The sequence below is a fragment of the Seriola lalandi genome, unplaced genomic scaffold (assembly GCF_002814215.2).
Source record: "Seriola lalandi dorsalis isolate HSWRI2012SDOR001 ecotype SW California unplaced genomic scaffold, Sedor1 jcf7180002054266, whole genome shotgun sequence".
Lineage (NCBI taxonomy): Eukaryota > Metazoa > Chordata > Actinopteri > Carangiformes > Carangidae > Seriola > Seriola lalandi.
Window position 1 is genome coordinate 282461 of NW_019524819.1, and position 27736 is coordinate 310196.

Here is a 27736-nt window from a genome sequence, read left to right on the forward strand (position 1 = left end):
ATCAATTTTAAGGCAATGTAGAAAACTAGAACATTAACACTTTCAATCTGCATATTTCAGTGATAAAAAAGTGAAATTTTGTCAGATATAAAGGGGAAAACTGTAAAAAAAAAAAGCAACTGACGTCATCCTAAATCACTATTCACTATCTACACAGTATACTGCGCATACAATACAATGCAATCAGCTTCACAAGTGCAAGATTCTCCAGAAATGAACTGAAACTCACCCTGAAACCACAATTCTTCTTTCTCTTCCTCTGTGTGAACATCAGTGGGATCTTGGCAACTGAAAGATAACCCAATTTGGATGTAGTTGTTTTTGGCTCCAGTAAATCAAAGAGGAAAAGTGCAACCCTGTCTTCATCTTCCCTCTATTCAGAAGCAGCCCTCTTTTCAGTGCTTTATTCTCTGATCCCTTCATTCAACTAAGTTGGCTTATTAGATACTCTGGCTCTATCTGTCTAAGTAAGTAATATCCCCTTTTATTCTTAATAAAACATCAAAAGCTCCTCAGCAATATAGTATCAGACATGGAGAAAAACATTCCTTCATCCGTACCATTATAGCAAGATTCATTTTAGATAAAAAAAAAAAAACCTCCCCCCATTTCCCCAGAAGACTACATGCCTCGAGCTGAATGATAGATTTTTCTTTTCAGACCAGAAACTGCAGAGATTCTGAGACATTCATCCATGAACTCTGCTGCACTTTAACATGAGGGAGCCATGCAATATCCAATCAATTATACAGCAGATGGACGATCTGTGTGTTTGATCTGAGCTTTCTTTTCACAGACTCGAAAGTGAAGATGGTCCTAAAGGACATCAGGCAGTCATGTTCTCTTGGAAATTACAATAATACAAAAGTCTCTTTGTGAATGCATTCAGTAGAAATGCACTTAAAGAGCTACACCAGCTGTACTTTTGAATTAGTTTTGCTCTTCTTAATGTGTAAATTTTCCACCTCTTTCTTTATCCCTCTTGGATTTTTTTTTCAAAGAGATCCTTCCAGACATGCACTTGAATAAGCCTGGAGAATTTACAAATCAAAGACGTCTGTGAACAAGAGCAGGACTCAATTTTACATGAATGTCAGTCCAGCAATTCTGTAATTGTTCTGCCATAGTTCTCATGTGACCGCAGCAACATTACTGTCTGTGAAGTTTCCTCGAGGTTGCTAAGTTCTTACCTCACTTTATTCTTGTTTGTATAATTCAGAGGGAGGGGGATAAGATGACAATAGCAAAGCAATATAATTCATATTAATATTATTCTGCAGTCACTTTTGCAAAACATGATTTTGAAGATTAGACGAAACCATATCTGACATCATTTAATGCACTTTAAATTAGTCTAGGAAAAAATAAAAACAAAACAAACAAACAAAAAAATCTAATATATGATATCTCTGAAAAGACAGACAACCCCTGAGGTGTGATGCATTCCAGGAAGCCCACCCAAAGATTCAACCTCCCTTTCCTTCCCTTTCCCTCAGCTGTAATTTAGTTGTTTGCAGCTCTGACCAGGTGCCAAACTGTGTTTACATTTAAAGACAAACGAAAGCCTTTTTGGAGGAGGCTGAGATACGATCAGATTAACAGCCAACTGCTACTGGCCCTGGAGAGCCACATTGGGGATTCCACACACCCCTCTGCAGCAGGGGGTTGCTGCCCTGCTTTGGCCTTTGGTTACACTGTTGGACAGACAGAACCACAGCACTTTGAAATGTGTGCCTGAATACACACATTCACTCATCCTCACTCCAAGACACTTTCCCCCAGATATCTCAAAGCCTCTCTCCCTCTGACTGCCTCTCCTCTCCTCTGCTCCAGAGACTCTGTCAAGAAAAACCTGTGTAATCTTTAAAGTGCCCTGACTTTATCACTTTTCTTATACATTTGTATTCTTACTTGTATTGTATTGTACTTGAATTCTGCTGTTCTTGTACATCTGTAAAAATATGTATTTATATTTTCATAACCATTAGAGATAAACATGTGATGTCTGATTTCATTTTAATCACCTACTCATCAGGATGCCAGATTATTTATTGTAATTAATCAATGACAAAATATGTTTATTTAGGAACATGTCTTAACAGTAAGACCATAAAACATGTGACATATGGCCTCTACTGAACAGTGTAACCAGAGGGGGTGTAAACGTGACACTGCCCATGGATTGACCAGGTGTCGCTCTGAATCTCTGTCCCAAATCTTTCCCTATAAAAAACCTTCACTGGAATGCAGCTTGGGACTTTCTTTTGTTACCGGTGTCCTATTCTGTCTCTGCGTTGTTCCATTAATCTCAACACTGCAACACTGAATCAGTTGTTCCACTGACATCCAAGTAACACATAACTTCTTTTCTGTTAACCAGGTGAATTCAGAAATTAGACTTGGTTTCTCTATCCAAATGTGATTCTAATGTTACCACCACTTTTACCAGCTGCTTCCAGTGACATCAAACTATATTTCGGTTTATTCACCTGTTGCATACTTCCCCTGTCAAACTCCAGTTTGGCATTCACCTATTCCTTCACTGTGGCATCATTATACCTGTAGTTAGCGTTTTGTTGTATTACCGTTGGGTCAGTCTTTGTTAGTGGTGTGTAATAATAAATACTTTAAATATAAAGTTGTTGACTTTAGTCACTTTATGAATGCAGCTCCTTTGTTGCTTGTTGTACATAATTTCAGGATAATTCTTTTCTAAAATTAATATGTGCATTATAGACCGTACTGACTCATTACCCAGAGAAACAGTTATTATGGTGCTGACTCTGAAATTGTATCACTGGTTGAATAATTGAAATGGTTCTGCATAATAAATCTGATTAATGCTATAATTCCCCAAATTTAGCTTTTTCCTACAGAAACAACATTTTCTATTATTTTGTTAAACAACAAACATAGACCATCAGTGAGCAGCACCAATCTTGAAAAAAAAAGGTGAAGTTAGGGCCATATAACTATTTATTCGTTATGACAAATTCCACGCTGCACAAGCAAAACAAAACTTAACAAAAACAATAAGAGACAGTTGCGATAGAAAAAGCTGTGAGAAGAGTGTTTGATTGGATCTCAAATGTTAGTTGGTTTTCAAAACTCTCTGATTTGGGACCAATGCTCCAGTCTTACTCAAATATACACAGCATTTAATAAAAAGCAGCTTTAGTCCTTTAGACCTTAAGTCATATCAACTGTTGCCAGACTTCTGTCAGTATAAGTATTAAAGTCATGTGCGCAGAGTGACAGCCAAAGTGCAGGGGTTTTTTTAGAGTGAGTTGCTTTGACCCGCAGTGGCTGGAGACACCCCACCCCCCCCCAAGGTCGTACGGTTAGTACCTCCCCTGCCTAATTTTCGGTCAGGAAAAACCCTGAAAGTGTACCTCTGAAATCTCTTTCTCTGTTATGACTGGGGGCAGGGGGTACTGGACGGAGTAAAATATGATAAGTAAGTAGTATAATTCCCAATTATTGCTCCCTGTCAAATGTAATTAGTGATGAGACAATGATGAGGTGCTTTGGAAACAGTTGGGGTTAATAAAGCATTCACCTGCAAAACAAGTTTTCAAAATCCATCATTTTTTTCGTGGCCTGAATGAGAAGTGAAAATGCTCACTCACGTTGTCTTCATCCTAATGCTTCTCCTGTGGTGTCCTGATTTTTTAGTTAGCTGCTGTCCTCCAGCAGTGCTGCTGCTGCTACTGCCACCCATTGTAAGCAGAGAAAAGCAAAATCTACCCAGACCTGTCATGTCATGAGGGAACAGGCTGAATGTGTCCTCACAGCAAACATGTACAAGAAGAAAAAAAAACACCATCTTGCAGGGATTACTGAACCCAACAATGTGCACGTTCCATGTGCAAAAGGGTTTTTGTCTCTCTGATTACTCTCATGCTGCTTGGTGTCTTTCATTGTTCCCCCTGGATGAGTGTGACTTTCTGCTGTCCTATCAAAGGCAACCAACATTTAGAATGAGCAGATGGTTCACAGTGAGACTGTCCTCCTTCTCCTCTGCATAAAGGTCTCTGTGTCAACACACACACACACACACACACACACACACACACACACACACACACACACACACACACACACACACACACCTATGGTGAAAGTTGGTTCAGTGTCATTGTATCTGATGAATTTTGTATGTGTAGCATCTTGAATTGAGGCAGCAGCAAATAATATTTATCAGTGAGGAACCCACTTTATTTCCCAACTGACATTCTGCATCAAAAATGGATGGATTTCATCTTATTCTAGATTCCTCCTTTAAAGAGACCATGCAAAAAAATAGCATAAATACTTAATGAAAATAGGGCTTTAACTTTGAAGTTACTAATCACCTGCACTATTGTTGGTTATTGGAATTCAATCCATTACGATCCAGCTGTGCACCATTTTAAATTTTCCATGTTCACGCAAAATAAACACATAAATGTTTACTAGTTGTACACTGGTTTACATCACAACGCTGAGAACAGAGTGATGCAAAACATGCACCAAATTGGTCCACTAGTCCTCTTCTATGAGCATGAGCCTTTAAAAGAGCAGCCTGTGTGTTTATTAAAAGACCTGATTCGCTGGGCTTCAAAGCAAACCAGTGAAGAACGTTGGACGGGAGACATGAGGTAACTGGGCCACAAACATGCTGGAGGCAATAGACAAAGCAAACTACTCACACTTGTCTTGCAGGAAAGTGCGACTACAAGTACTTTACAGATGACTGACAAGCAGATAATAATAAAGTCAGTACAAATGTCAACAGCAAAAAAGATTGAGATAAATTCACATGAGAAATAAATATCATGAAAATGTAATAACAAAACCAACAGCAAAAAAAAGATCTATACACATACAGATACATCGGTGTGTCTTTCTAGTTTGCTATGTCACTTGTGGGGACGGAAAAAAACGAGCAGACACGTCATTTGTTCAGCAGCTTATTTATGACCCATAGTTTTGTTTTTGTGACATCTAGCGGCCGTAGTAATTATGACAGGACTAAAGGGAAAAGTGCAGTGACGTAGTATAAAGAGAGACAAAGTCCATGTCAGGAGGAGTTTGGGGTGGACGGATGGGTCAACAAAACACAGGAGTACGACACAGGAGAGAGGTGTTCGACTCCCATGTGAAACCAGTAGTTTATATTGTTTCTATTATCCATGACCATTCGTTGTTATTATTGTAACCATGACAACAAATATCGCTTGATGTTGAGGAGGTGCTTATTTTAAGCCAAATCATGATCTTTTCCTAACCCAAACCAAGTAGTTTTTGTGCCTAAACCTAATGAAGCCATTACCATTATTATAGTAACCACAGCAACGTTCGGTACGCCGGTATGCATGCCGCCATAGGAGTGCTACTTCAGGAAACACTCCTATGGGTCGTAAATGAGGGTAGGAACAAACGACCGCCTTGCACATATGGATTGGAGGACATGTTGCACTTGTGCTCACTGTCTGGACAACTTTCTGGTGTGCAAGAGCTGTGAAGTCAGAGCTTAAATCAGTTGTTGTCAAACTGTTTCACATCAAGGACCCCTAAACTGAAACAAACTAGCCCATGGACCCACATCTGATCAGATTGTTGCTTTCAGATGTTTAATTACACAAAGTGTTTGAAACCCATGACCAAAATTGTCATACGTTCTGTCACTGTGCTACTTATGGATGAAAATAAATTATTCCCCTTTCTGTTGGGGACCCCCAGGAACCCTTTTAAAGGCCCGTGGGTGTCCCTGGACCCCACTTTGAGAACTTGAACAAAGGTATGTACACATTAAGTGATCATTCAGGGCTTCTTGTACTGGCAAAAAAAAATGCTAATGGTTTTGGGAATACATGCAAATTTTACAGTTGATTTTGTGCTTCGGGTAATACATTATTATGTTTTATAAACTACAGAATTGCAAACTATTTAGAAGGTTCATTCAAAATTGTCTGACTTTAGCATATTTGAGTCACATACTTTAGTATGACGACACTGGTTGTAAGAAACTAAAGCCAAAAGCCTTATTAGCAGCTCATAGAGGCTACACTGCCGCTTACCTCCAGCCAGACTACTGCCAGACACAATTCACTGCAGAACAAACATAAACAGTGTGTGTATGTATACTACTTTGGCATTCAGTGTTGTTCTGTCTCTCTCTCCTGGCCTCCTGCCTGCTGTGTCTCTGTTAACCTCTTTGTGCATCACATCCACTCCTGAAGCCTCTCTTGACACTGTGGCCAAACCCACAACACAGCCAGCATGACCCTTATCATCACAACAGCAGACCCTTTCCACATCTGTACCACAGCATATGTTTTAGAGCATCTCTGTTTTCTGTATGAAAGTTCTCTGTTATTTTTCCAGATAATTTAACTTTTCGCTGAGAGCAGATAATAACAGAGAATATCTCATCTTGGTAGTGGTCCAGGATTATAGTGCATCCATCTGCTCTGTGTCAGTACTGTACTTCATCGACGGAGCCCACTTTACTGACTCAAAGAATACATTTTAGGCAGGTAGGAGTCCTGCTGACTCCAATCTTTTCTGTCCTTGGTCTTTTGAATTTTACCCTTCATCAAGACTTGCTACTGCTTTACGGCCAAGAAATATGGCGTTGAGTGGAAATATTTCTGTGTGAAACATTTTTTCATTAACAGCAACATTGGGCACACACTACTGCCCTTTCATCGAGGACTCTGTCATCGCAACAGTGACTCCACCTGCTCCTTCAGATGACTTAATCAAGCAGACAAATAGAAACCAATTTCAAGATGGCGACAGCTGATGTAGACACACAGTAGTAGGTTTGTGCAGAGTCAGTCTGCCAATGTATAGCAACAAATATAGATAAACACACGGCTCATATACATCCAGCAGCGAATGCACTTAAAAAGCAAATTGCCAAAGTTCAAACCAGAGTGCGTGCCACCGAGGATGATGTAGAGGATGCTGATGAGAAGATCACAGAGTTGATCAAATCAGTAGAGGTTTTGGAAACTAAGGTGGATTACCTGGGAAATAAACCCAACAGTTTAATCTGCTCGTTTTTGGCGTTCTGGAGGTTGTGAAAAGTGTTGGTGGAGTGGCGTTTCTACACTGTTTTTTGCTGGAGATCCTGGGCTGTGATATACAGGAAGCTTCACCTTTGTGAGGACAACTTTTCAATGGGAGTAGCATCTTTATTTATTCTGACTTCAGTGTGGCTTTTCAGAAGAAGCACAAAGTATTTGCTCCAGTAAAAAAGAAACTACAGGTCTCTGGCATAAGTATGCAATGCACTTTCCTGCTATGCTTTCTGCTGAGTACATAGGCTCCAGAATGAGATTCCAACTGCTCGTTTCTCAGTGACCTAGAAGTGAATAGTGAAGAATCTCCAATGAAATGACTGTGAGAGACATGATTTATTCTTTTCTGCTACTGTGACTGAAGAAACCAGGAAATTAAAATTATGGCCAACAACAAATTTGGAGAGTAATGCTTCTTGTGGTGAAAGAATGATTTGGTTTTCCTCCTCATTTACTTGCCCTTTTGCTTATAAATTTAATATTCGTTTCATGTAGATAGGTTATTCAATTTTTGCACGCTAACTTGTTATTAGAGATAGCCTTGGCATACATATACTTTTCTATCTTTCTCTCTGTGTAAGGTTAATTGAAGGAGTCGGACACCTTTGTATGCTGTGTAAATAAGAACTTGAAACATGAATTTTTCTAAGATTGTTTAGTTGTAGAAGGAACTATTTCCATATTATGCCTGAATGACAGACAGTGTCTCAGTCTTAGTTAGAGTAAATATTTTATATTCATTGTGCTATGACCTCCCTCGATATTAAAAGCTGTAAAAATCCAGTGAAACAAAATAGGATATTGTCCCTTTTTCAGAAATGAATATGCTTCTGTTGCAATGCTACAAGAGTGACTTTAACTGAAAAAAAGATGATAAAAAGATTTAAAATGGGTAAGACCAGTGTGAAAAAAATCATATTCTTAATGTGTATGATACAAATAATAAAGATACATCGATCTTCACCACCATGACTGATTTATTGTTTAAATATAGCTGCCCTTTACTGATAGTGGGTGATAACTGGAACTGTGTAATGGGCAATACACTATAAAAAATCCAGGTTTTAATGGAATTAAGAGGATTCCTAGACAACGAGCCTTGAAGCGAGTGCTGGAGAAGGCTGTTATTGAAAACATGTGGAGGTTAATGCACAAATCAAGAAAAGTGAAGACCTGAGTTAAAGCAGCAAGATGCTGAATCAAAGCATAAATGCACTTCGTCTAGGGAAAGCTTCGACAGGTTTTGATTGCTTGATCTAAACTAAACACACTGCAGATAACAGGGCTGTCTACTGTTTACTTTTTGCCTTGATTGTAGTTTATGTAGTTGAAACTGTAAGAACAAAGCAAGTGAACATGTAAAGGGCATCAAACAAATTCCAGAACACATTAAATGCCGTTATATGCAGATGATATGCTTTTATTCATGAATGATCCATCCAAATCTATGACGGCTACCGTTTTCTGGATGTAAAATAAAATATAATAGGTCTCTGACCTTACCACTTGGAAAGAGTAGGATTATGAGTTTCTCAGTATATCTGCCTGTGAAGGTGATTAATAATGGATTAAAATATCTGGGTATTCTGTTATGTATAGAAAAATTTAATTTTTCACTTCTTTTATTGTTGTATTGGGCTGAACAATATGAAAAAGTAAGTGTGCTATCTCTGAAAAAGAAGACCAAGGATGGGAAATAACCAGTGTATACATAAGATGCATGAAACAAGCATCCAGTTTGTCCCATGCATGTGCACTGGGCAAGCTTACTGTGCAGAGAGTCCATGTGGACTCATATTTTCTGGGCATCCACAGAGTTTGACTTGGCCTGATTATGGAGCTAGATGAACAGACAGGGTATCATCAAAGTGATTACAAGACATCCTGAAGGAGGGGGATGAAATTGTGCAGACTGCCAAATTGGCAGTCCATGCAACAGTTGTTGAGACATCTCATTTAAAATTAAAAATCTGAACCTTGTGGTCACCGGTTTCATTAGGATTCATCATCTGGGAACCATGAATGTCTATAAAGACTTTGCACCATGATGATGTTGATATATCTCAGGGGAAAAGTCACTTCATCTTCAAAGTTACTATGATTCATCCTGTTGCCACATTGGTAGCGGCACCAAATTTCATGTCAATCCATCCAAAGGTTTTATAGATATTTCAGTTCAAGTCAAAAATGTCAACATGATGGTGGCGTGAGAAGAAAAGTGGAAACCATCAAAGTATTTTGAGAGGGACAGGAATATCTGCAACACATTTCATCGAAATTCATCCAATAGTTGGCATTTCTTTCCAATCGCAAATGTCAGCCTCATGATGGTGATAAAGGCAAAGACAGAGGATCTCCTGTCTTCAAGGGAAAGGATGTGAAGTACAAAATCTACAGGCATTCATCCATCCAGTATAGATTTTTAGGTATTTTTCAATATAAGTGAAAAATGTGACCTCCTCATGGCACTACTAGGTGTGAATTGCTTCCTTTAAGTGTATTCTTTCTCAGTTAGTCTGCAAGCATCTGTACACAAGGTCAGTCACAGGGCACCATAGCCCATTGTTTATCTCTAGCCTTGTGAGTGTGCAGCTGCTCCAACTATCATCCACAGTTACCGTAGAAACCAAGGTTAGCACGCTAAGAGAAAAGTCAAGGAAGAAACCTCAACGTGAGATAGGTAATAGATGAGATTATGTCCAGGTTTAAGTATCTGATTGAAGTTTCATATGTGTATGTGAGAGATATGGAGTGGCGTTATTTGGGGATATAGTTGGACAGAATGAGCCATGTGAGACACTCTGACTGTTCTTGGTGTATCGAGCCACAATAAATACTTTTGCTTAAGAAAATTTGACACTTACTGTAAATTCCATCTCTAGCTCACAATAAAGGCAGAGGAGCACAGAAAAATAAAATATCACCACAATTTATCTTGTACTTGTTGAGATATTTCTCTCTTGACCAAAGTGGTGAACCAACTGACGGACTGACCAACTAGATCAACATTGCTTCCCTGTAGAGCCCTGGCGATATGAGGGCTACAAAATAACAGTATAATAACTGGAACGAAAAAGTGGGTCAAGATACTGGTCTTTCCAACTACTAAACATGCCTTATGTGCCTTTGTACTCAGCTAGCAACATTATTCCAGTACCAATTCATGATACAAAGGGATATGGTAAAGAAAAATATGGCCTTTCATCCACTGCTGCTTAGGCTTACAGAATAAGGACTGGTGATATATACTAATAATTCAATAAGCGATTGGATTGGAGTTTTTGTCATGAACCTTCATGGAAAAATCGTATGTTATACTAAACAACAGATGCCTCTTTGGGTCTTGTAAGCCTCATGGGACAATGCAGTGTAATCTAATTTGTTCAACGATGGAATTCCCCGTACAGGGTTACACAGAAAGCCACTTCCATAATTGCTATTCTCCACAAACCTTTGAAATCAGGTTCAGGAAGTCATGTGATCTTTAACTGAATTTCTAGACTAACAATTCCCTAACATCCCTTGCATCTTCTCAATCCTAGAAATGACTGCCTCAGTATAATCAGTTGATTATCTGAAACCGATCATGATAATTTGGTGTGTTGATGCTTTATCTGTATGTTCATGTATTTCTGCTGGTGTACACCAGCTTCTCTAAGCACCAGAGAAATCATGTGGTCAATATTGATTTCATTATTGTAAGGAGTACCAAATTATTTCTAACACTGGACTCGCAGTACCTACTCTACTCAGGTGCTGTTTTTATTCAGTTTCTTTTCTTTGCATTAAGCATTTAATCAGCTCAGGATGGACACTGTTTCCGCAGAATCAATAGCAGGGCGATAGCTGTATTCCATTTAGTCTGCTGGCTAGTCCAATCTGGCCAGAGCACATCAGAATGAGAGCTGAATCTCAATAGTCTGCTCCTGCTCTTACATTCTGAGAAACAAATAACTAGTAATCATGTCTGCCTCTTGTCTTTTTTTTTCTGTGAAGAGCCATTACAGGGAAATTGTCCGTGGAAGAGAAACGTAGCCTTGTTCCTCCAACGAATTCAGATAAAGGAGAGAGAGGGGCAGATTAGTCAGTCAGGTCAGACATCCATGTACTGAAACACACACACACACACACACACACACACACACACACACACACACACACACACACACACACACACACTTTCCTTAGAATCCATAGTTCACAACAAAGGATGCCAAGGGCGGATGAGCCATGTATTCTAAACTGCAGAAGGATGGAAGTTACTGTCATGCCTGAAACCACCATGAAAATACTATTTTAATCTGATTTTGAAGCTGAAACCATAATAGATTGGGAAAAGCAGACTGTGGAAAGCCTAATAGACTTCTTGGGTTCAAACACTTATTAATAACCAACACATAAACCCTAGGTGAACTCTCTATTCCTGTAATGCTGAGCCTCTTTTTTTTTTCTTTTATTGGGCTTTGATGGCATGAAATAGGTTCAGGTACTGTACTCCCATACTGATGTATAAAACAACACAGTATCTTCAGGAGACGCTGGCCTTCAGTGATGGTCCTCCTGCTGTCTCCCTCCACTGTTCTGTAGCACGTGACTGGTTTCCAGTAAAAGTCATTCCTCTCTACATATTTACAGCTACAGAGCAACAGCCGGAGTGTTTCATTGCTTCTTATCTGCTTTAGCCCCTGCAGCAGCAGTAAAACAGCATCTCTTAGATCTGATGCCTATCCACAATAAGTCAAGAAACGAATGCACTGTGGCTCAGTGGTGAGATTAGTTGCTCTCTCTAAAGTGTTAAGAGTTTGTATTTAAAATTTGACTGTATTTGAAATGCATGACTTGTTTTGTTGTTAGATCTCTCCTCCAAAGTGAATTAGAAAATTCAGAGGTTGAACGACATAACTGAAAAAAATTTTTTTCTTGTTTTGTTCCTGATTAGTATAAGCAATCTCAGGTAAACACATGTCATCACTACCCACACTGTTTAGATTTTTCCCAAAGCATCTGTTACCATTCAATCATTGTTGTTTAAACACTACAGTGTTTAACAATTAGCTGCTGCTAATGATGTCTGTCAGTTGAAAGCATGGTCATGAAACAGAAAAAGCTGTCTAGCTAAGAATGTGAATGTTGCAAACATTATCTGCGCCAACAACTGTGTTGATCACTCAAATTTACGATACTGGCATGCAGTGATGATGAGGAATATAATAAATGGGAGTAATAAGTAATAGGCTGATCATGCATACAGACAGCGAAAGCAACTTACACTACTATTACTACAGATCCTGTTTCCTATTGACATCGTTGTCTTTTCTTACAACGACCAAGATAATTCTCTAACCTTAACCACATGGTTATTGCTGTAATCATGAATCATGAACGTTGAAGGAGCTATTTGTAAGTTATTTCTGCCAGTGAACGTGGTTTCTTGTGGTGATTGTCACTTGACAAGAGCTTCGGCCATTGTTGCATTTACCAGACAAGAGGTTTTAATACGCCCTCTGAGCAGCGCTACGTCTTCAGGGCAGATTGGAGGCTACAATAGGTCACTAACTTCAGTAGAAGAAAAGATACGATAGAGACAAGAATTAACTTTGGCGTTGCTTTTCACCGTAGGAGACACCTCATGGTGAGTAAAGGAATGAAGTGTAATGCTGAACTTCATTATTTTTAGACTGGTAAGTAAAAAGCTGTTAATGCTAATGTTGCCTATGCAGCATTGGCAAAACTTACAAATAGCTTATTTAAGTAAGTGCTCACCAAGATATTTAGGATTTATGTTCTGTGAACCCTGAATGTCCAAAATCTTGTGCTAATATAGTCCAGTAGATTTTGAGATATGTCAGTGGATAAGTGAAAGCTTTGATCAGAATGTTTTTGCACACCAATCCATCAAATAGTTGTTAAGATGTTTCTTAAAAAAATCAAAAATGTCAACCGAATGATGGCGATGAACAAAAAGTCAGAGGATCATCAAACTCAGTGGGATTCATGCTGCTGACAAGCAGATAAATACATTTACTATAATGCACAGTGTACTGCTTCATGGTGGAGACTCTCTTAGACAGCTGAGAAGAAGTGATACTGTCACAGTTTAAACTCCTGACACTGATTAAGTGTGTAACCTTTTCCTGCAATCACTATTATGGAGTGGCCATATTAATCAACAACTGTACACTTAGTGGAAACGCACAAATATGTTTATCAGTTTCAGTGACTGATAGCGAGTTACTTAACCTATATGCCAATAGGGGCTGCCCACCCATGCTATTTAATTATGTTGCTTAGCAACGTATCGTGCATTGGTAAAACCCTTATGGGAGTGTGTTAGTAGCTAAGCTATCAAACAAAGTAGTGCCATTATGCACCAAGCAGGACCAGGAAATTATTGATCGGATGCACATACAGCATCAGTGCATTAAGATCCAAAGATTATAGACATTTTCCTCACAGTCGCTTTTTCTCCTCCTGCTCGCCCCCCTCTTTGAAGTATGATCCTCTTTATGTGTGATTAAATCTCCAGGCTTTTGTGTGGGAGATAACATGCATAATCACAACAATATAAACAGCCTCAGTTCAGAAGAGATTCATGAATGTCTGAATTAAAGTTGAGGTGAGCACACTGCAGTAAACAGTCTGCACATTTTATATTTATACGTCATTCACAATGAGGTTTAAATCTTCAGTCTCAGCTGGAAAGACGTGAGCAGTAAATCCATGTGACATAATGATAAATTCTCCGGGCAGATAAACATCACGAGGAGAACAACAAAATTATTTTATGCTACCAAGCAGGAATATGATTAATATATAAGCACTGATGCAGACTCACAAATAAGCTTTAACCTGGTGCCACACATCAGCCCACACTCGCACCCCTGTAAGCACACCGCTCCATTCTCACCTTTCAGGACAGAATGTCTTTACTTCACTCTACTGAGTAACTGAATGTAGACTTGATGAGATCTGAGAGGGCTGAAGGGCGTGTTTGTGTCACTGCTATTAATCTGGAGTTCACAATAGCTTCCTACAGCCCAGTGGAGTGGATCATTGTAACTGAACAGCTTCAAGCTCCAGCACGCCCTGACACATTTCTTACCAATACACACCCAAGGTGATTTTTTGAAAAAAAAAAAAAAACGAGGGGGCTTATCTGGGCTCTGTGAAAGATGACATACAGTATATCATTACTAGACTGTTGATTAAGAGAAGTAGTAGGGTGGAGGGAGAGAGGATGGAGGACGACGAGGGAAGGGATGTGGAACATGAGAGATGAGATGAAAAGGGCAGAGTGAGAGATAAAAATAATCACGTATTGGGTTGTGAGGGGCATATTTACTGCATAAATTTGCATGGTTCAAAAATAGAGCTCTAATTTTGAACACAGTCAAGATCTCTGATCTATTTGGTATGTTAACATTTTTCTTAAAGATGAACATAATCACGAAATAAAAAAAGTCAAGAACATATATCAAGACCTTGTAGCAGGCCCTAGAGGCGGCGGTTCATTACAACTCACATCTGTGGATGTCAGATCAAACGACATACGGGTTTAGTTGAACTTACAGCTTTACAAGTAGTAAGGTGTAGTAAGGTTTGTCCTGAAGGAGCAAAGGTTTTCAAACTGCAAGGCAAATTTTTCCCAGGCGGGTATGAGAGAGTGGAAGGGGAGGTGCAGAGGGCGACACGTGGGGGAAAGATATGGCATGAGGTGAATGAGTTAAAAAAAAAAAAAAAAAAATCACACCTCTTTTCAAAGTTGTAACTCAGTTAAATCTTAACACAGAGAGACATGATACATTAGTTTCAGTGTGACTCACTTCCGAAAGATATCAATATGTCAGGTATCCATTGTGAATAAAAAATAAAAAAGTAATCCAATGATTGTTGTCTGTACATACATGGGTACATTGAAAAAAATGAACTGCTAGCATACTTTCAATCATCAATGATCAGTTTGCTAAAAAAAGGTCTCATTTTCGCAAATTTGTCTGAGTGAGGGCTCACAGTGTCAGACAAAAAACCTGCTCAAAAGCAATGGGTTATTAAAATGAAAATAATATATCTCCTTATGATCAAAGAGTTGCTCAGAAAAATCCATAACAATCTATGAATTACAATAGAAAATCTCTTATCTGCAAGTTTGAAGTTTGATCTTAGGGTGTTGCAGAAAGTGTCCAGTATAGAGTGTTTCTATCCACTGAGCACCATGAGCATCCATGAATGAAATTTTCACATATATTTGTCCAGACTACGCCTGAGGTGGCAACTTGACATACAGTCATGGGATCACCACAAACCAAAGATATAGAGGGACCATTAATAATATCCACAGCACTATATTGGAAGTCTCCCATTGGTTTTTGAGATACCCACTTATGGATCAGAGGGATATCTTCTTTATTATTCTCTGGATCAAAGTGTTGGATGGATGAATCAGCTGACAGGCATTATCATCCTTAGGCCCCACTTGGACTGCAAAAAAAGTACTTCATAAAGTGATGTAACAGTCTTAAGGATGATGGGAAGAGAATGCTTCACAAATCCCAGAATTCAATATGAAGTAAAGAGCCATCCAGCTCCAGCTCAGCAGTATGCTTCAGAGACAGAGATAACCCTGCAGCTAGCTGAAAATGACGCCCGGCTGAAGATGCACAGCTTTACCCTCCTATCGTGTAATGGGATTATCAATTCAGCTGTATGAATAAGAATCATATTATCTGTCAGTGCTCGAAGAGATATTTCAACAAAGGCAACAAAGGTGCAGAGTATCAGGCTGCTCAGATAGAGGCTAATGATCTGACGGGCGATGGGGACTTCACCGAAACTAGCACACTACAAATTAACTTTTAACACTGTACAGAAATTGCACACACACATTCAGGAGGCTGCAAACAAATCTAAACCTGCAGTTGCTTGTTTTGCTCTGATTAAGAAAGGTGGTTTCCTTTTCCTTGTGCTGTTTTAAAGGACCCCTGGTAGCCAATTAGAAACAAGTATTTTCTACGGAGATGGTATAATGGCAATCCACTGCAGTGAAAAGTTTTACAGCATCATCTCTGTGGACCACTTTGTGCCTCACACTCAGACACAAACACACAACAACAACCCATCACACAAGGAAAGCCCATGAAGAGATAGATGTCTTTTCTGTGTTATTACCTTGTATCTGTCCAGTGTACTGTTCTGCTCGCTGGTGTGTATGCTAATACACATGTGTACATGTGTAATATTCAAATCAAATCCATCCCAAAAGAAAATTACTCACTAAAACTCATTCAATGGGAGCTTAAAAAGCTAATTTGCAGTAATATATCAAAATCTATTATCATATGATTATCACACACATTAAAACAACTCTCAGTGTGTGAGATTTATCCATCAAATCAATGATAAGCTCGTGAGAGGCTTTTTAGCCAATGACCATATGAGAAGACACTGTGTCTTTGCACAGAAAGGACTCTGTTAAGACCCAGTTGTTTCGGAGGAGCTTTTATATTCAACAGGTTTCACATCATTTAGCCTGAAACAATGAGGACTACATGACTGACAACTAAAATGTACTGAGATCAAATGGACGAGGACGACCATGGCTGAAAGTGCCAGATGAGTTATTTGGCAATTGTTTGTTCCACTTGGAAAGCTTGTAATTTCATATCACAGAGTTTGGCAAAAAGACACTGTTGGACAAAACGTATGGCAGACTCTTGATGGACCACTGCAGCTTTCTACGACGAGAACGTTAACACAGAACACAGCACATATAACAGGAGCAGCAGTAATGCTTGTTAATCAACCTGCTTCTTTATTCTTATTTAGTTTTGACAAATTTTGATTTAGGCAATGGAACATTTTTTAAATGTAAGAACCAGTAAAGATTTTTAGCCAACCTCCCTTCAGGACAGCATTGCTTTCATTAATACTGATACATGACTGAAATATAACTTCTAGTTTATCAGGAATTTGTAAACCAGATTTTAAGAAATTCAATAATTTCTTTCCAGTTCATGTATTGCAGTTTTGTTTTCAAAATTGTACCCCAGATTTTTCACTATATGCCAAGTTAAAGACTTAACATTGGCTCTGTTTACAAGGTTTGGCAGGAGAATATTCAGATAATGAAGAAGAAACAGCTAAATTACAGTGTAGTAAAATTAAATATCATTTTCAATGATTAATTACCACAGTTTTTGTTTGTTTTTTTGTTGTAGTTTTTGTTAAAATTATTTTCATAAAACAATATCATTAAACACACAGTTGGCAGTCAACCCACCATCCCTGTGGTGGTGCTAGCTTGGGGACAATCATGGCCCCCTGGGCAACTGGAATACCTACATTAAATGCAGCCGTTATTAATATTCCCTGACTGAAAAGTCAAAATATCCTTTATGAGTAAAGTCTATATATGCGCGCCAAACAGATGCCACTGCAAACAAACAGCTTTCATACAATCACACATTGTGTGAAAGCACGCTTTACTGTACTCTACAGCGTGAGTACAGTATGTCACCTTGTGTGTCTAGAAAATCACCCATGAATAGCAGTATAAAGACCAATTCAGAAAAGACTGACTGGGTCTTAAAGGTAAAATGAAGGAATGAAGGAAAATAAATTAAATTTTTGTTAAAGCAGCATTCAAGCAACAAATATATGTATGTAATACTTTAAAAAAACATGTCAGTTCAATTTGTTGTCAAGGCTAAATGTAATTTTCATTTTTGTCTTCTGTTTGCAAAGAATTTTGAGACACATGAAAGTCTGATGTGTTTGTCTTTTGTGCGAGCAGAGGACTGTAGCACCAACCTGATGATTCACCACTCCTTCACTGTTCAGACAGAATACTTTGGCAGAAGTACAGCATTTAGGGTCATCAACAGCCAACAGCATCTATAGCTGACAGGCAGCCATGAGAGTAATCCAAAATTCCCCTGATGCAAAGCAACACAGATTTCTCTAAAATACCTTATGAAAGCAAAGAACATTATGGACTTAGTGATTCATCCTGTTTTTCAGGCTGATGTCTGCACTCAGTATTCGGCCTCTGAAACCATCAATCATTTAGCATCCATGTTGTTCTGCAATTAGGTTTGTATCAGGTCCGTACTTTTACACCTTCTCCCCTTCATTTTATATCATTATATATATATATATAATCATATATCATATAATTATATATATATATATAATCATTATTATTCATATTATATTATTATCAGCTTGACCAGACACCAGCTTCAGATATGAGACACAGGATCATACACTGACTGTGAAAAGCAACAATGTCTAGACTGATAAAAAATTAGATAAAAAGAAATAATGAAGACTTCAAACAGGATTTGTCAGCATGCGCCAGTATCCTGTGGACACAGCAGGTAAGACAGGGGATGGGATGGATGGAGGGAAAAGAGAAAAAAAAAAAAGGAATAGAAGAAAGCTGAGTGCCACAAGCATCTGACATTGACTCACACTGCCCTTTAACAGAGAGTGGAGACGTTTTGCTTTAGTAAACCAAGCCAAGGCTGCTTGATATATTCATGTTTGATCATGCATGGCAGGATAGTAACATACTTGTGTTGCAATGTAAGGCCAGTTAATATAGCAAGTGTCAAAAGGACTGTGAATGCCATTTAAAAGACGGATGATGTATGGGAGTAATGGAAATGAAGTGGACTTCAAGAGCCCTCACAGACGTCAGCTGGCCTGGCATGTTGCTTGCATAGCGGACTGGATTGTAGGTTTTGGGCTGTTTTGTCATTGTTTGGTTCCTTTTTTGACAAACAACTATTTCATTTTAATATGTAGCAGAATATTCGCCTCATGTAATGCAGTCCAGACTATGGTATTTGGACAGTACTGAGCCTCAGCTTTAATTTTGGCAGGTTTAGTAAGAATTGCGTGTGAGATAAAGGCCATTCATCATATTGTGCCCAAAGTTAAAAAGTAATTGGACAAACAAAATCCTCATATTTGATATTATGTGGAAAATCCTTTGCTGCAAGTCTTTGACCCACAGACATCAGCAAAGGTTTTGTCCCCTCTCTGGTGATGCTCTCCCAGGCATCCAGACACTTACAGTTCTTGGTTGTTGGGGGGTCTCTCTACCTTCAGTCTGTGGAATGCAGCTCAGTTGGCCTCAGATCCGGTGACTGACTCAGCCAGTCAAGGATATTCCTGCTGAATGATGTTGTCCAATGAATTTTCATGCATTTGGGTGACTATGAGCACACAGAATGTTCCTGTATGTCTCTGCATTCGCTTCAGTCAGCAGTGAAATCATCAATAAAGGCCAGTGTGCCCAGATTCATTCGCAGCCAGACATGCCTAAGCCATAGAAAAATCAGCACCACATTTGAGGTGGTGGCTTTGGATCATGAGCTGTTTTTTGTTTTGTTGCTTTTTTTTACTCCACACTTTCCTCTTTCTATCATTTTGAGGTTGATTTTTGTCTCATCAGTGAATGGGACTTTGGTTTCAAACCATTTCTTTCTGCATTTGAATCTTGTGGTGAATCCTCTGAAGTTATGGTCATAAAAGTCTTCTCTTGATCATTAACGAGGGAACATATCCGCCTGCATCCCGGAGAGCATTCTGGACTTGCTGTGCAGTCATTAAGGGCCAAATGACTGTCCGGTGATATGTCAGACCTGTGCTCCATGGTTTATTACCATGTCACTTACCATTTTCTAGTTCTCCCTTGTGCATCTGAGCACCAGGGAAGGAGCAATGAGTAAGTGGGTTGAAGACTTCAGGAAGTCATTGACTGCGAAGGATTTTCCATAAAATATTAAATATGATAATTTTGTTGGATGTCACTTGTATTTGTCCAATTATTTTTGAACCCTTTAACTTTTGACACTGTGGAGCTACATAGAGCCTGAAGAACAAAAATTTGTGTCTTTTCCTGATTCTTATGATTAGTTTTATTGCACCTGTTGAGGTGGTGAAGCTAACACCTTGGTAATTCTTCACAAGAGAGCTTTGATTTGCAAAACTCTCAGTGCAGAATCATGCACTAATTTGAAGCTGAAAATCTCTTAAATGATAGCATGCAAATTGAACACAACTAGGTGCCAAATGAGGTGATGTATCATGGAAGTTTTTCACATTGTATGTTCAGCACTGACAGGTAATAATTACAGAATCATAACGTCAAACTAATATTAAATCATGCTGTGAAGCAAAAACTATTTTTTCACCAAAACACGGCCTTGAAGGAACATTTCTTCATAACCACATTTAATGAAAAGCAATTTGAAAAATATTTGCTACTCATATAGAAAATATATCCACGATGATAGGTAGCAACAGATTTCAGGGCAGATACTTGGAGATGTATCAGTGTAACTAACAGCATTAATGATGGAGTCTATTTAAGAGTCCTGGGAAGTGCAAGCCTGCATAATTGCAGAACTGTGGAACTGGGATATCTAAATGAATGCAGCACTGCACTCCAGAATTGCTACAACCAGTGCCTACCTAAGAAGAAGTCTATTCAGCCAGAATAATTCAAAACACCTATGAGGTGCAGTGCGCAGTGAAGAAAAATAAATACAATGTGGTCCACATTAAGTTTTTTATTTTTTTGTATCTATATTTTTTTTTACTTAGAGGATTAAGTCATCTATTAGAAATAATGTAACTGTTTCGACACAGTTTTTTTATCAGCCTTATTCCTCCTGGCTGCCTTGTACTCATCATAAATATCCACTATGGCTCCTGTTATTGGACTTGTACATGATGTAATTTTATCAGCAATCACTTAGTAAGAGATGATGCACTGAGAAAGTACCCACTTAAAATTCCAAATTATTAATGGAGCACTGGCCATGAAACCAATCCTGTGTGCATGCATACATAATTTAAAGTTTAAAGTTTAAATCTAATTTAAAGTCAGTTTAAAGTTGCAGACATCAACATATGATTATTTGCCACAGCCTGGATCTGTTCAGTCCAATTCTATTGTTTAAAACAACATGAGATATTTTGGACAGTTAAAAGGGCCAAATTGTCTTTTGAATTGAATTTGCCAGAACAAACTTGATGTTTGAGGATTACATGAGTGTTTAAAAGCTCAGCTCTCCAGCAGTCCAATTAAGACATCTTTCATAATTGAATGATTCCCCCTGAAACCATCAGAAGGCATTTAATCCATTGTTTGATCTGAGGGTGACACCTTAAGTGAGAGAGAGACACATTTCCAACCAGTCCTTATACTGGAATTTTAATCAACTATTTCCACTTAATTGTTAATGACAGTATTGCCCAGAGCTTCCTAAGAGTTGAGGGTTTTTTCTGAAAGCCTGTTACTGGACTTTTTGGGCTCTGGTTTGATTTCTGCACCACTTGACACATCCCTTCAAGGAGAATTAAAAATCAACCAAGGCCCAGTGTATCCACAGAGGCCTGGTCAGGGCATGGTCTCTCCTCGGGTTCTGTAATCACTGCAACACTGTCGTTATATATTCAAAGTACAAGAGCAATATCAAATACTTGTGTTTGTCCCTTCCTCACACTCTCCCCGCTGCTGCTGCTTGAAATTCTAATATAGAAATGATTTTGTATAGCCAATCAAACAAGTCCTTAGCGGATCAGGGAAGAGGCTCAGAGCTCGCCAAGATATGAAGCTCTGAGTCAGAGCAGAGAGCTGAGAAAAAAAATAGCAGGAAGGGCAGAACTGGGAATGTCTTCAAAGCAGGCTGAAAGTGAGAGACTGGACTCTCATGAGAGCATTATCTGGGCCCTGAAAGGACATAAATGTCCTGTTTTGTCACACGTAAAAGGAGATGAATCGTCAAAACTGGGAAGAACAGCCTGTCCCTGTGTATTAAAGACATAGTGGGGGCTGGAAATTCATAACAGACAGACAATTTAGGTTGTGGATTTGGCTCAGAAATGACATGAGAGACAGAGAGAAAAAGGAGAATAAATTACAACAAAGAGTGAGATGGAACATGGCCGATAGAGAGGGAAGGATGAAAATGTGGAGCCAAGTGACAAGGTGACAGATGGAAACACTCACAGCTTCACAGCATGTCTCTATCAAAGGACAAAGAACGGTCGACCCTCAGAGATTCCCCCTCCAGTGAAGCAGATCACAGCTGTAGATGAGTGTCAGCGACAAAACTGATCCCTGAACATAGCATAATGTTTGAACAACTCTAACTCAAGATTACAACTGCAAAGCTCACACACACACACAAGCACACACAGACATACACACACTTATCTAAACATTCTGTGGCCGTTTACTTCTTGAATAAAATAAAAATAACAGTACATTCTGCTAAATATGCATGACCCATTAATAGTCTTTCTTACTGCATTAATGATCTGCTTCCAACTCTAAAGTGGTCTTGCCAGAGGGTAAACTGTCTGAACTGGGTCAGGACCTAAACAGAGAAACAACGACACTGAGAAAGTTTTAAAACTCCAAATGTCAGTGCTGCTGTCTTGATTTCCATCTTAATGCCTTATTGTCCACATATCGTATTCCTCTACAGATACCATTACGCTAGATAAATATTCATCTGAGTGCATCAGCTATTCCTGTTAAATGTCTAAACCCTCTCTCCACACTGCCAGCAATCATCCTGCATCACAATTCCCATCTTTACAAAGCAGAGCAGATGTACACAAGGTATGCTGTTCTTGTATTGTGAAGCATTGTACTTCAATTATTTTGTATCCCCCTGCTAAAAGCAATTCTAAACAACAACAACAAGCAAGCCCTATCTCACGCAGTCACAGAGTAATCAAGGCACGCCTGTTCTATGAAAGTGGATTATATCGCACAGGTGCTCCTCCACCATTCTCATGCACTGCACCATTCCTGGAGACCTACTGAATGAGATTCCTTTTCAAAAATAAAAAAGTAAAAAAAAACATTTCAACCCAATATGCAGAAGCTTTGATTTCCTTCACATCCTGCTGATTTCATTTGGAACTTCTAATCAAAAAGCTTGGAATGACACAAACTGAAGCTGAAATCAAATCAAAGAGCCATCAGGGTGGAAGTCTTGTTAGAAAGATGAGTACGCAGGAAGCAGCTTTAATAAGCCGTGTGTCTGTGTGTGTGTGTGTGTGTGTGTGTGTGTGTGTGTGTGTGTGTGTAGTGAAATCTTACGTTTTCTTCCCAATTCAGTGATGGTGTTACTGCTCTGGCACACAGGAGCGTGGATAAGCAAACATACACACACACACACACACACACGCGCGCACAGACAGACACACACACACACACACACACACAGACACACACACATACACACACACACACACACACACACACACACACACACACACACACACACACACACACACACGGTGGGCACAGGTTCAAAGACTTCCCTCTTACCTAAAAAACACAAGAAGACAACAAATCTAAATGAACAGGCACAAAAGGCAGAAAATAAAATTTTCTGGAAACATTTTACAACATGCAGTAATGAATCCAACATGTCAGTGTCATCATGTCAAAAATAAACACAGCATGTATCTATTCCCTGGAGCAACCCAAATTAAACCAATAATGTAATGTAGGTGTAGGTTGAAAAAAAAAGGTTTTTCAGGCTTAAATTGATTCATAAAATCCTGAGATTGATCTGTTAATTTATGTGGATGTGTCAAGCTATAACCCCCTTATTGTTGCGTGACGACCCTTCTCATGCAGCGAGATCTGGTCACGTGAGATGCAAAAACATGGCAGACGCGGCTATGGAAAATGTCTAAAGGCAGATATGTGGTTGTATTCTGGATTAAAAAACTATGAGGACAGCGGTGAGCTGGATAAACACAAATCTATATGCAAGATGTAGAGGAAGCAGAAGAAGCCGATGGAAGAAGAAGCTGTTTGTCACAGGCTGTAGACGGTGCACCAGGGCACTTAGCAATGCATTATTTCTTGTGCATCTAAACTGTTTGTCTGATTAAATTAAAAGTGCATCAGTGTAACTGCTTTGGGGTCCATTAGTAACATAAACATTAATATTTCTAATAATGCACTAGGTTAGAGATCAAATTTAAAGCATTAGTTCTCTGAGAATCTCATTCATATCAAATCAAGCTTGCTATCATAACTGATATATCCCTGACTGACTCAATATCGAATCAAATCAAATCGGGACCAATATGAATTAGAATTGAATTGATCTGGGAAATCCATGGCAACACCCAGCCCTAATGTAATGACAGTATCACTGGAAAACCGTCATGTCAGAAATAGCCATCACATATAACACATACCATCACATAACTGAATCTGGACTGAACAATAGAGAAGTTTATTTATGCAGAATAATTTGAAACTATGACTTGAATCATTTAGTTTCCAGCAGGGATGTCCCCATCAAGTAAAGCCTGCCTCCTGCAAACTGGATTTCAGGGCTGGCAGATGTGTAAGTCCTTGTCATGATGAAAGAGTTGTAATAACATGGCTCTGCACACAACCAAATCCCCAGTAATCAGGGCCTGGCTCGCATAATAATTCAGGCTTTCGACTCAGGTTCACACTGCACATTCAAAATAGATCACTCATGTCGTAACATTTTGCTGGCAGCCCTTTGTCTCAGTTATTGTACTTCTACAACAAATAAGGGCAAAATGATGCAGTATATAAAGCCAAGCCAAATAGTTAAGCTGTTAACTAAAACTTGCCAGATTTTAAAGGACCAACACTCACAATGAAAACCTCTGAGTCCAAACAACAACCGATTTTGAAGCTCAGATATGTTATGTTTAAACTGAATTAACAAGTCTGCAAAAACATTGACTTTTGAGTAAAAAAAAGAAACAGCTACGTTTGTATTCACAGATTCAGACAATAAAAACGTGTAGAACATGTTGCTGCCATAATAATCATAATTACCATTACTGGTTGAGAGCTGTAGAGAATAATTTCCTTAAGTGGGAAGAGGTTTGAGAGTGTTAATGGAAATTATGTTCACAGGGGGAGGCAGACGGTGAAGTGCTCCACACAGCCTTCCTCGTGGAAGTATTTGTTCTGTCCATTGTTCCCGAGGAAACGTTTGACTGCTTCAGAGAGTTCTCAGTGTGGGAAAATGGACTGAGGGAAATCAATCCCGAATTTGACCCTTTGAGGGCAAGGAATTGATCTCTGGCAGGAAGAGCTTCAATCTACTTTCTTTAGAGGCTGTTTCGGAAAAAAAAACATCAGACGTGTCTTTCTTTTACTCAGCCACTGTGAAGAAAGCAAATGGCGTTTAAGAAAGGGTGAACAACATGTTTAGAGGTATCTCCTCCATCTGTGCCAATTTATTTTTTATTGAACTATTTTAACTGAACTATTTAAATGTATTCATTTTTAGTCATTTCATTTCACTTCATCTTCAGTCCCCCTCAAGTTTCTCAAGTTTCCATTAGTCTATTGGCAATGACATACAAAGGAAAAATGACCTGAGATTAAAAGAATAAAGACCAGTCAATCTCATCCGTCACTGTCGTAGGAAACTCGCTGGCAAAGCATCAAAATCAATGAACAAAACCTCCTTTCTCTCTGTAAATGCCAGGTCCATATCAGTGAGCCTGTAGGTAAGAGGTAAAGGCCTATTGAGCTTCAACACAGCCTGTGTTGAATGAAGCAACTGCGGAGGCTTTCACACGGAGGCTGACTGCGAGCAGTAGATTCACTGAGGAACGTTTACATCATTCATGAGACTCAAATACAGGAGCCAGTCATTTTAATTTTCCGAAACGTTTGGCACACAATACCTGGAGCTTTTTATATTTTAATTGGTTATTTCCATAGAAGACCTTCAGGCTGTATCTCTCTTCCCACACATCTTCCATTTTTAAAGACACAGGGACATTTACAGTTTCATCACAACTGGATGGAATTTCCCAGCTGTATTCAGGATTTTTTGCTCATATCACTGCGGTTTACATTGGCTTGGCTTTTGGGCTCTAGTTTATTCCTGTTTGTTCCTAGTGCTTATCAAATTAAAGTAGTTCAAACACTAAAGCGTGTGCCTGATGTAGATACCAAGATACAGTTGCAGGGTTGTTTCAGAATAAACCGCACTGTGTTTGGCAATTTGTATTTGATCAGTCAGAAAACACATGCAAATAGACAAAACACAAACAAATTCAGAAAAAAAATTTGACAACACGCGCCGCAAATACTCACAACAATGGAAGTGTTTCCAGGGGACACAAAACAAGTTTTGTGTGTGTGTGTGTGTGTGTGTGTGTGTGTGTGACTTTTTTGTGCCCCTGGAAACACTTCCTTTGTCGTCTGTGCTACTTGCAGTGTGTTTGTATATCTGTTTGTGTTGTGAGTATTTGCAGTGCATTTCTTGTCAAATTGATGAAGATGTTTTCTGAATTTGTTTGTGTTTTGTCTATTTGCATGTGTTTTCTTAAGTTGCGGCGTGTTGACCTCTCAGGGCCCCCATACATTTCCCTAACAACACCATCGGTAATGAAAAGAAACTATTAGTGTACTCAGAGACACTTCAGTAAAGGAACAGGGCATTTATAGCATAGTTAGCGACTCTGCTAAAACAAACAAAAACATGTGGCATGGGTGGCAGAGGAACTACTGGATGTTTCCATTCAGCTGATGACTGTAAAGCATGAATCAAACAGCTCATGCAAGCACATCCTCAGTGCTCTACCTAAACTAACATTATGCAGTGGAAGCATTTTGCTGCTCTGACATGCAGCACAGGTAGAATTACCATTATATATCGATTGTTATTACCATCATCCATTTACAGACAGGATCTGCCACAGCAGTAATGATCGTGATTTAGTTTGTTTTAATCTGCGCTTCCCCTGCACATCAAATAATAAATGTCCTAATATTTTCTGAGCATGAGACTCTTAACTGTCTAAACTACTTTCAGCTATCGCTCACACGTCCCCGGGGATTAATACGGACCTGGTGAAGAGGCTGCAATCTGTTTGACATATAGGGCCCTTATCACACAAGAGACACACAGGAAGCCGGAAGCTGCACTTGGCTTGGAGTGTGTGAGTATGAGAGAGACTCTGGGATCCATTGCCTATTTAATTTGAATACACATTGTGAAAACTATTGCGGTGAATCCCACAGAGGTATATGTACACATACAGCCTCAAACACATAAAGACCTTGTGTACTGCAGGTGTTGCACGCAGGGGTGCAGAGCACAATTTACAATCTGCTAGAGCAGCAGTTCTAGAATACCTTAGTCGACCCGCATTCACACATAAACACACACATTCACACACAATGTAAAAGCTATCATCATTGTGATGATGCCCATCCTAGGAGGCCCAACCAGAAGGTTTTACTACTTTGGAGCAGAATAAATTAAGAAGCCTCCCTGCTGCCTCGCTGTGATTGGTATTTCAAATATAATCAACAAGAGGTGGTGGAGAAGAGAAGAGAAGAGAAGAGAAGAGAAGAGAAGAGAAGAGAAGAGAAGAGAAGAGAAGAGAAGAGAAGAGAGGAGAAGAGAAGAGAAGAGAAGAGAAGAGAAGAGAAGAGAAGAGAAGAGAAGAGAAGAGAAGAGAAGAGAAGATGCATTAATATTGTAGTGTAAGATCATGCGACAAAGTGCACTGTTATAAATTAACATAATGCTATGCTCCAGTTTTCAAAAAATCAAACTCCACTCTGTTTGGTCATTTATGTTCTTGATAAATTAGATAGCTGGATAGAA